We start from the raw sequence: 11824 nt of genomic DNA, 5'->3' as shown, positions 1-11824 counted from the left end.
ACAAGTGGATCCCAAATAGGAGTGGCCCTAGCTTTTTATACCAGCAGACATTGTGTCATATTATTCGGTAACCGGGGAGAGGAGAGGGCGCCGGTTTTTTTTTTCGCACACTCACTCCACAGCTGATGTCATCCGCAACGAATCAAACGCCTCCGGAAGTCACTCAGATTTGATGCTTTGTGTTTCTACATATTCATCAGTGTTGGACTTCTTATTTATAACCTGTTACTCCTCACAAATACTACACTAGACAGCTACAACTTTGCTGTGATGTGGAGTAATTTCACTCAGGGTATTTTTTTTTTTAAATCAGGGCTCACTCAAAATAAAGAACTCCAATTCCTGAAAAAAAAGATTTGACTGAAGGTTTTAAGGGCTGGGATGAAATGCTAATTTTCTGATTCTATCACAAAAGGTGCTGATTCACTATGTGGCACGATTCTAAAAGTATTACGATTCGATATTAAGATTTATCGCATTTTTCGTTTGCTTTTTCAACACTAGACCACGAGAAAAGGTTGAACTATTTCTGTGGGATGCATCTCATGACTTATATGTCCAAAAACACTGCACGTCACATATCAGTCGGTTAATCTCAGCAGCATAATTGCTACACTGCATACAGGCAAACAAAAATACTTAAAGTAGACTTCTACTTTGAGCATCCCACACAGCAAGCAAGGAAATAATAAATAAAATTAGTTTAGGTCCTGGCTTTACTTTTAAACCCACTGGGAATTTTAAGTTTGTGTTTTGACCCTTTGAGGTTGTTGTAGCTGGTCAGCAACAGTTCTTAGCTTGTTTCCACAGAGCAAAGGGACTTGTTACGATAATATTTCCGTTACCGTGTTTGTTTGCGTACTCCCATGTTTAATTATTCACCTCTTGCAACTGTCCTTAATCTTGCTTTTCAAAAAATCTTCTGACCCTGGAAAGCAGTTTGTGCTTGCTGCTTGAAAAATGCTCTATGAATAAAATTATTAGTATTTTTTATCATGTGCTATCATTGAGCTATTGGACTAAGCACTAGTTATTCATACATTTATTAAATTGATTCAGGAATCCTAAAAAAAACAATTCTGATATTTAAGAGAGTAAATTTTTTCCTAACACTTCTAGCATACAGGGGTCAGGGCTTTAGCTCTATATTGGAAAGGCTTCATACTGTAGATACTCTTGACTATTTGTTTTCACTGAAACAGAAGCTATACTATAGCTGTGAGGCCCCGAAAAGGCTTGAATAACCTCATGAAGGTCTGTGTACCAAAACGTTATTAAAGAAAGAAATTCAGCACTTTTCAAGTGGATGTCAAATCAGTGTTGACAGTAAATACAGCAAAAAAAAAAAAAAAAAAAAGCTATAAAGGTAAGAGGCCTAGAGAAGTCTTCTTGAGGACCAGATGGGTTGTGACACTGCTGAAAATCTCCTTTAAAAAAAGGCTTTTCTGTATTGATTTTACATTAATAAACTGTGAATATCCACTCACTATCTTCATAATAATGCTGTCTTCTTAATAAAGCACTTTGAACTGAAATGTGAAAAGGGCACTCTGCCAACATGATCATGAGGAGTAGTACACAGCCCGAAACACGGGGTGAGTCATGGACATTCATCAGCCAGGGAGGTGTGATGGTGTTAAGGTAAAGGTAAATCAACTTTATTTATCACGAACACAGCCATAAACACCACGTGAATTGGTTTTATCCATTCTAAGTATTAGTGGCAGTGACTGTGCAGTGTGCAACTCTAATATACTGCCTTGTTGATCAAGGACACTGACAGGAGAAATTAACCAAACATACACGTTAGGGGAGAAGAAACTCACACAGAAAGGTCCTGTCACAGCTGGGATTCTAATCCACAAAGGAGTAACAGATTACATGTAACAGAATTATGTAATTGGATACAAAAAAAGGTAACCGTTTTCCATTACGGTTACACAAAAAGAAGACGTAATCAGATTAAGTCAACTTTAGTAAAAAATAGAGGTTATTAGAAGGATTACAATTTTAAAATGCATTTAAAATAAAGAACAGTATAACTACCATGCACAGAGCCACTAACGTGTGCTGCACAGACCAACCACTGACATTAGCGCCACAGACCAACTGCTAAAGTTGGCTCCAAAGACCAGCTGTTAACATTAGCTACAAACTGACAACCTCTGCTAAACAGACCGACCACCAGCGTTTGCTAGACCAACTGCAAACGGTAGCTATACAAAACCAACCACTGACGTTAGCTTCACAGAATTACATCGAAATGCGCAGCTATTAATCTAAACATGCAGTCACGCATGACGAAGGACAGAATATTTATTCTACAGCTGAAATCTCTGGTGTGGTAATTGCTCTGTTTTAATAAAGTGGACACAAAGGTTCATAAATAAGAGTGATACTGAGCTTCTCCACTTTAATGCCACAGTTTTCTACATACAGTGCAATTATGCAATAAAAAGAAAGTTATCGTTGCATTAAAAGATTGTGGTAGTCGCATAAATAAAGTAAAATAAGGTTCTTTTTAAGGTGGCATTGAATGCCTTTTAAGTCCAGAGATAACAGGAAATGGTCGGCACCAACCCCTTAAACTTTAGGCCTACAAACAGAGCTTTATGAAACTAATTTAATTTTAGTTTAATTTAGTAATAATAATAATTCAGTGCAGTTTGCCGTCAGGAGATTGTGTTAATGGCTGTGAAGCATCACCACTAATTGAAGGATTATTGCTGAAATTGTAATATTTTGTAATTGTTTATATTTATATTTCCAGAATTTTTCCTATCCTGATATTTTTAGTTGATTAATTTGGGTTAATTAGTTTAAAAATACAGAAAAGTTATATTTTTTGATGGATATGCTCAGCTTTTCAGAAATACACATCCTGTAGAGGCAGATCAGGGTCTGCAGAGGGGATAAGAAGAAACTCCAGCAATACTTGTAGTATATAGAGCAACTTTATTGTTAGCCTTTTGATTTATTTAAGTGTTGCTCAGGTTTTGACCTCTTTAGAAATGCACATTCATTCCTGTCTGTTTTCAGCTATGATGCCCAAAAAAGACTGAAATTTACAAAGAAAGAGCTGCACATTCTTCCAAAATCAGCACAGAACATTGTGCTGACCCAAACACTATCTAAAGACGATATTTCTGTCTTTATTCATTTACCTCACATATGCATGAAGCGTTTGGCCTCTAACCCGACCAGTATCCTTCATATTATGTAGAGATAATGGACATATTGATGTCTGATCACAGCACCCGTCTTTGATCTCACTCAGGTTGGTCCTTCACAGTCTAATACGGAGTTTCAAGAGACTCACTTGAAAAAAGGAAGCCCCTCCTTTGATTGCGGAAAGCCTCCATCTAACGAAAAGCAAGTTTTCATATGAAAGAAATATGAAATCAGATGGAGGTTAAAGATGGACAACTACAAACGCATAGCAAATGAAAAGAATGGAGATCACAGGAATCCAGTCTGCCATATTTTAGTAGAAAGGAAACAGTGTGTGTGTGTGAGTATGTGTAGATGTTAAATGCAGCTGGCAGTGAATTATAAACCATTCTATCTTATGATATAGACATAAAAGATGCTGAGTTTTCCCAGGCGGATAATCTAAAGTAGCAGCTGAAACTTTGCCCTTTGTGAAAGCAGACAGACTTCAGAACTGCAGCCGACTGCTGCAAGAACAAACGTCACAAATTTAACAGACAGAAAGAGAGAGAGGCTGCAAACACAGAGGGACACACACACACAGAGACAGACAGACAGACAAACCCTGACTTTCACGCTGGATTTCCCTCCGGCGAGCCTCATTGATGTGATTTGGTCTCATGGATGGGGTCACTGCAGGTGCATTATTGACTTTAAAAAAAGGCTATCGGGCGCAGGAGTCCACTCAGCAGCTCCTGGACGTGAATATTTCAGGGCCTCTGTGGCCTGGTGGGGCCGGGCCTGGTCATATTCTCCTCAGGCCGCAGGAGGTCGAATCAAACATTCATCATACACAGCTGGGAAAGAAAGGAGGCATTAAAAATACAACAGGCTGCCACCAAAAGTCTCTCAGACACACACACACAAGGATGGGATGAGCGTGTCTGTCTGTGTGTGTGTGTGTGTGTGTGTGTGTGTGAGTGTTGTTGTTTTCAGGAGGAGGATTGATGGATAAGATCGCCATAGGATTTTGCTTTCTGCTCGTGTGTTCGTGTCTGCGCGTGGACAGGCGGTTCGACAATGAACATGGGGGGATTTTAATAATTCAAAAACCTTAAACCCTTTTGGGTCTTACAAAACATCAAATCCTGTGATGCCTCAGGTCACTTGTAAAAACAACAAAGAGGTGAGACGCACTGTGAAAAAATGCTCTGGAAACCAAAGAGATTTATTCAGCACAGAAACAAAAGAAAACACAGACTACAGTAAAGAGAAAGAAATGTAAATATACACACAAACAGGCAACAGTTGAAGGTGGGTTATATGTTTCACATTGTTGGTTATTTGTGTTTGTGTCATGATTTTTTAAATACTGTTTTTCCTTTTCATATTAAATCATTTTGCAGCTGTTTTTAACAATGCACCTGCTCCGTCAGAGCTCTCTTTGTTCCCTCACGTTGCTTTGAAAATTCACATATCAAAGTGCTGCTTGCCTCATCTCTTTCAGCTGGCAAATGCTGCAAATTGGCATTCAACGTAATGTGAGACACCTTGGTTGCAGTGTTTTTTAAGTCTCATGGAGTAACATCGGTGTAAGCAAAGTGCAAATGTAGTGCAGAGGTGGGGCTGATTCATTGTTTTGCAAGTCACAAGTGTCAGGTCTTTGCAATCAAGTCCCAAGTCCATCCCCAAGTTGAAATCTTGAAGAAGTCATCAATGCTATTCACTGGATTACTGCTCTTTGTGCAACTTCACATATCGAAGAAGTTGGAAGTTGTTGTGTCTCCATCTGTAATTTTCAACCTGCATGTTTTACATTCTGCAATTAATTTCTTTGTTGACGACTGTGTAGCTTTTGCACGTGAATGAAAATATCTTTGTCAGGATTTTTTTCCAACTGGAGCTCCGTAATGTGACATTCACAGTTCTCCCCCGCAATTTAATTGAATGCTGTCAGATTGGTCAGACAAAGTGGACGTGAGGAATTAAGTGTCGACTTGCTGAGAATGAATAGTGTTAATGTTAGTTGATTCAGGAAATGAAGGAAAATTTAGTGATTTTTCAGTAGCATGCTTTTTGATCTTCAGGTTTGCGGGAGGGTATCAAGTATTTTCAAATCAAAATCCTCAAATCACGAGTCCCTGGTGAGGTCAGTTTAAGTTTAAAGTCCTTTGTGTAGTGATGTGATAACTTAGCCTAGGAAAAAAGTGAATAAACTACATAATGATTAATACCAACACTGCTCTGTCACACCGCTTAGCATCTGAAACTGATGCACAATGAATCCTTTAGTGGCTGCTAAAAAAACTTTTTAATACGTGATTAAACATTGTGAAACTGTCACAGTTTTGGCAGGTTTAGGCACAAAAACTACTTGGCTAGTGTAGTTTGCTAGTTATAATGTCAATGTTACCATGTAGACTAGCTAAAACATTGTGCACGCTGGCTGAGACAATTAATAAACATTTGCTTGCAGTGAGCAAGCTAGCTGTCTTATGTTTTCCCTCCCCGGAAAATATCTTGATGTGATGTGGCTCTAATATGTCGTCTTATTATTTTGTTAACCATCATTCATCAACATTAACAGTGAGTCAGCTGGCAGTGTTGTCGTTTTATTCATTTATTTATTAGGATATAGGCTGCAGTGCTTTTTTTGGAAGCTGGAACAAAAACATGTTTGAGGGCCAGTTTTTGCGTGGGCGTCGATGGACAACATGTAGAAATGAAAACAAGACATCAGTGAATTAAACAACAATTTGTCCATTATCTGTCTTGTATTTTTATGTCAGTGCGGCTTTTTTTTGCACCTCTTTATCAGGGAATCCAACAGTTCTGGGCCTGATTGTGTCATGGTGTTAAAGCCTCACCCAACTGTGTCTCTCCTCGTGTCTCGTTAAGCTTACGTCCCCAGAGGAGGAGATCATTATCATGTTCCCTCTTTCTTAATCTGCCTTGATTCCCTCTCACTCATTACACGGCTTTGGTGGTTTTGGGGAGACGAACAGTTGGTACATGAGTGCGAAGACGGCGTGTGATTCTATTGTGGTGGACTAGTCTGGGACGAAATGCCAGGGAGGCATTTTTTTTTTTTTGTCCCAGTCCATCCCAGTTTACCGTTAAGCACACGGTTTTCATTTAAACAAAATTAAGAAATGTAAATTATAATTCTAATTATATTGCATTAAAATACCCATGATGCTTGCTGTACTTACACTCACTGTGTGTGAGACACAGAATATCCCTAAATCAATATATTAAAGACAGTTACCTAAAAATTAACATAATAACCGCTAATATGACAGGGTTTATTTTCATGATTTGTTGGCATGGAGACAGCCATCTGCCCTGACTTGGCATGAGGCCACAATTAAGACCTTATTGCCATGGTGCTGCCTGAGAGAAAGAGAGACAGAGAGAAAGGGTTTGTGGGTAAAACATCTTTTCACTGGCTGCATCTCGCAGGCTCCTCCTGTGCAGAGTTGGCACATCATGTTCCTAATGCCACATGCAGCACAGTTATCAACATTTATATTAACTTAAAAACAGTATATGTATTAATTTCAGTTATATACTTGAATTGCCATAAATCACAGGAGACTTTGAACATAGCAGGTGTAATTAAAAACAGTTTTACTTGACTTGACTTCAGTTTCCCAGTAAAGTCACACGAGTGCCAACAAGCACAAACCATCACCAGCAGTGACACAGCCAACAGACCCCATGTGTCTGAAAGGAAGTCTGTTCACCTTGAGAAAGGTTGACATGCAATTCAATAATCATCTTAAAATTATAGATTGGGAGTTTCAGTCAGAGTGGCTAAACCTCCTAAATGTTATTTATTTGTTGTTAAATGAATGTATTACTTGGAAGAATTGACCAGGCCTTTATTTCAGGGAGGAATATTACACTTTTCACATCACTACATTTATTTGATAGTTGCAGTAATTAGTATTATTGCAGATTAAGACTTCACACAGTATGATCAGTTTAAATGAAACATAAAACATGATGCACAATTGCACAGTTTGTAAATAGCCTTAAACTCTTTGTAAATTTGTAAAGCAATCTGTAAATCTGCATAAACCTTTATTCTATTTTAAATACTGCTGTTGTTATACTGCTGTTTTTCTGGTTATGCTTTTTTTTTGTTTTCTATTTTTTATATATATTTATATTTTTCTGACTGCATAGAGAGAAGTCATTTGTAATTTCATTTTGTGCCAGAATATAATGACAAAAAAGATCTTTCTGCTTGTCATCAATGATACCAATCAAATAATAATTAAATAATAGAAGACATGTTAGACATTTAATAAAGTAAAGGTGTTTTATATAAATTATAATACTGTTGCTGTCCAGTGAAAAGCACCTGCCTCCTAACTTTTATAAAACTGAAGTAAGTCCACTTTATGAGCTGATAATTCTCCTGTTTCTTACGCCAAACAAACCAAACCATTGAAAGCCGCTTGATCATTTGAAAAATGCATTGCCACAAAACTGAAAACAAGGCTGTTTTTCTAAGCTCATGAAAAGTTAACAGTGGTGTGTGGTTTTCGCTGGACAGCACTACATCACAGAGCAGTGCAGAAGTGTGTGTGCATGCAAGAGAGAGCAAGAACCTTTAGAGATCAAAAGAGATCTTGAACTGTGTGGTGTGGAGGATTGTGAACTATAACGAGGAAACAGACACCGGCACTGGCACTGCACAATTCTGTGAAAAGCAAAAGTACCATGTGAATGTGTTCTACAGAAATTAGTGAACCTGTTGGAAGAGAACAGGAAAGTAGAGCCTGCGTTAACTAAGAAAAACAGTCACGAGGACAAAACAGAGAGGACAGCACAGGTGCACAGACTGCGCTCCATCACTGAGGAGTCCCTCGCTCTGCTCTGCCTGCATCTCTGTGGTATTTCTCGAGGCCAGCCGACACCCTGCTGAGCTGACAACACCAATGTGTCAGCCCATTCTGTGTGTGTGTGTGTGTGTGTGTGTGTGTGTGTGTGTGTGTGTGTGTGTGTGTGTGTGTGTGTGTGTGTGTGTGTGTGTGTGTGAGGGAGAGTGTGTGGGTGTCTAAACATGCAATTGACCGAGAGAGACAGAAACGGAGAGGCAGAGAGGAAGTGAGGCAGAGAGTTCAATCAATCATATGAGCAGAGTTTTACACGCTCAGTTATGACTCTCTATACAGTGTACATACAGTATTCAGTAAACCGGAGGTGAGATTTAATTTACTTTATTATTGCCAGATCTTATCCTGTCCAGCAATGTGCGCAGGCATTGAGTTTATTAAAAACCGCCATGCAGAAAATAAGAGCGTCTGACCTGTTTTTCCGAACACGACTCACAAAAACGAGGTAACTCTGTGCACAGCAGTGGTGTGCATGTGTGTGTGCATGTGTGTGTCTGAACCTGCTGAACCTCGTTGTGTCTGCTATGAACGACTGCTGAGCATGAAACATGGCTGCCTAGATTTCAGACTGGCTAACAAGCTCGCTAACTGAAGATTATTAGTCATTCTGGTGGCATGGCTGCAAGTCAGCCTGTCCACCACTTTAGTCCAGACTGAAATATCTCAACATCTATTGGATGAATTGCAATGACATACGGAGTGCAGGTATTTATATTTCCCAGGTGATGAATTCTACGACTTCGGTGACGCCCTGAATTTTCCTCTAGCACCCCAAGCAAGTCAAACTTTTCATGTATCCAGTGAAATATCCAAAATCATCACCCTGCAGAGCTGGAGAGCCTTGACGAGTTTCATTTTAGATGTATGCATGTGCGAGTTTAAGTGAAAATGGCACCACATCTGTGTAAAATACTCTACGTAGCAACTAACTTAATGTTAGAAAACTAATGTTAGTGCACTTCAATTAATAATGTCAACACCGTGGAAACCATTTATAACTTGGGGTAGCTGGCTAGCTTAATGGATTTTATCAATAGTAATGATATAGCGACAAAGACTTTATTCATTCACTGCTATGTCTGGATGAACAACTTGTTAGTTAGATTGTATATTTTGCTTTTCTTGTGCTGCGTGTCCTTGGCCTACATTCAGTTAATTAAATGAAAAAAGCTAGTGGATGAGTGGTGTGTGTAAAAGCACACCGGGGCGACTTTTTGCCAGCACAGCTTGGTTCAATGTAAACACAAAAGGCCGACTTCCAGGCGAGCCCTTGTTGTGAAGACGTTGTGGGATCTCCATGTAAAAAGGGCTTCAAGTGAACATGGTAAATGTTATACCAACTAAACATCAGTATGTTAGCATTGTCATTGTGAGCACGTCAGCATGCTGATGATAAACACCGCTCTGACAAAGCACAGCCTCAAAGAGCCTGGCTGCAGAGTCTTAGTCTTGTATTAATTATTAGTATTACTTGCAGAAATTGTACAGATTAAGTCAATGCATGTGAAAAGAACACATTGTTCTCACCCTACAGACATCTCTCTATTAGCCTTACTAAGATTCAGTACATTCCTGTTTGATACTAGAAGCTTTGCCGTTTTCATTGTTAGTTCAGAATAAAGCTTGTCATATGTTTTTGGTGGGCGCTTGTATGGCAGCCGAGACAGAGTCACTACAAAGTCGATAGCCTCCCTCTATGACCGTCTAATCTGCACTTTACTAAGTGATCTCCTGCCAGGACCGAGAAAGGAAAAGTATTATTGGCTGCAGAGACGTGAAATGGCTTTTTGGTAATGATCCCAGGAGGCATTAGCTCTGATTTAAGGAGCAGAGCTACATCCAGATGCCACAGAGGTTTCAACACTTAAAGAGACAAATCAGTACATCGCAGTGGTGCAGAGTGGTGTAAAATTGCTGTGAAATTTAAGGATGACACGGCAGAAAATTAGGGAGTAAGGTTTCATAGTGCCCTCTGTTTTTAATGTTGGCTATATGAGACTGTTTGTAGTTTATGGGCAGCTGTTCGGTATTTTGCAGATGAGAGTGCAGAGGACGCTTTGCCATAGTTAGACTGACTGCACCCTCTTGTGACAATAAAAAAGAATTACTTCTGAGAATTTCAGTTGTTACAGATAGTTTAAGCTACGTTTTAATGATGTTTTCTTCACATCAACTATGTGAATACAGACTTTAATATTGTATTGGCTTTTAAAATATTTATACTTTTATTGCAGTTGTATAGAAATGATTATGCTGCTGGCACTTTATTGCCCGAGTAAATATTATTATGTTCTTTTTAGTGCAAACGAATGACAATGATCAATCTTTTATCTTGCATTTTGGGCCCATTCTTGCACTCGATTAATAATGGTGAGGCAGTATCACACTGCACTGAAATACTGTAAACTATGCAAGTATTGTCAGCAAAATGTACTCAGCATCTCGAAAGTAAAAGTATTCATTATGCAGAAAAATGTCCCCTGAATTTTATATGATATTATTATAGCTGAATATCGATTTTTGATTTTTATTACTGGGACATGAACAGATAATGCGCCCAGCCCAAACAGGCCTACAAGACACCATTATTTATTAAAACAGACCAGAAACTGGAGTTGCAAGATAAATTACAAATAATACTAAACAAATAAACCATTCTGACGTTTTTCCAAGCATTAGAAACAATTTTATTTAATATAGGTTTTCTCAACTCGTCATAATAAGGACTGCTGAATAATTAATGTGAAATGTGTGAGAGTTGGTTGGTTGAAGTGGAGTGAATTAAAATGACTGTATATGCTGTTCATCTATCACGTCATTTTATAACTTATGAAAAACCTTGATTTGTAAAAATGTGTAACTTTTAACTTATATTGCTTTCAAATAAAGGAAACGTAGCCCACTTACTTGCAGTCCATCAGTGCTGTCAGGTAAATGTATGCAAACCTTGTCTTATTTAATTCCTAGTGAAACTATATTTGCTTAAACTATGATTTTTCTCATTATTTAACCATATTTCTGTGGAAGAAATGCATTTTTCATGATTATATGAAATATTTTGACACAGAAAACCACTAAATGAAGGTGAGTTAGTGTGAAAGTGGTGATACGGGTCTACCTTGTTACATTTCTGAGCTCTGGCTGGAAAAAAAAATGAGACCAAAGATAACTTCATTGACATACAAGAACTAGGAGGCGGTCACCCAAAAAACTAATTGCAGTGTGTAAAAATGTGTGGGTTGAAAATAACAGATGAAACAACAGCCAACTTCAATCGTCATTTGAAGTTACGGTAAGTCGAGGCTCTGTTGTTAAAATGTCATTACATTTGGCGGAAAGCATATTAGGACTTGTTCTGGACTTGAAACTCAAAGTTTAGGACTTGGGACTTGACTCAGAATGTTTGCGCAAAGAGTTGACATTTATTTGCAAAAACTGTGACTTGGTGACTCTGGTATTTATTTATTCATTAGCTGTTGAACCGTCAAAATATTCCACTGAGCCGACACTTGAAACATGATTGAACTATAAACAATTTTGACCTGAACTGACACTTGAATGATTTACACACCGAGGATGTAATTACCACGACAACCTCTCCAAAACTGCCAGTTTGTCCTGATCTTTCGTGGGCACAGATTCTGATGATTTAACTTTCTGTGAGTGAGCAGTTAAAGCTGTTAAATAAACATTCTCCGCTTCCTTGAGCTTCCCGCTGGTCCTGCCCTACACAGAGGAGAACATTTCGTGGCCGCCTACGAGAGCTC

The sequence above is a fragment of the Lutjanus erythropterus genome, chromosome 20 (genome assembly GCF_056507025.1).
Source record: "Lutjanus erythropterus isolate fLutEry1 chromosome 20, fLutEry1.hap2, whole genome shotgun sequence".
NCBI classification, from domain to species: Eukaryota; Metazoa; Chordata; class Actinopteri; order Lutjaniformes; family Lutjanidae; genus Lutjanus; species Lutjanus erythropterus.
Note: the sequence above shows the minus strand (reverse complement) of the source record.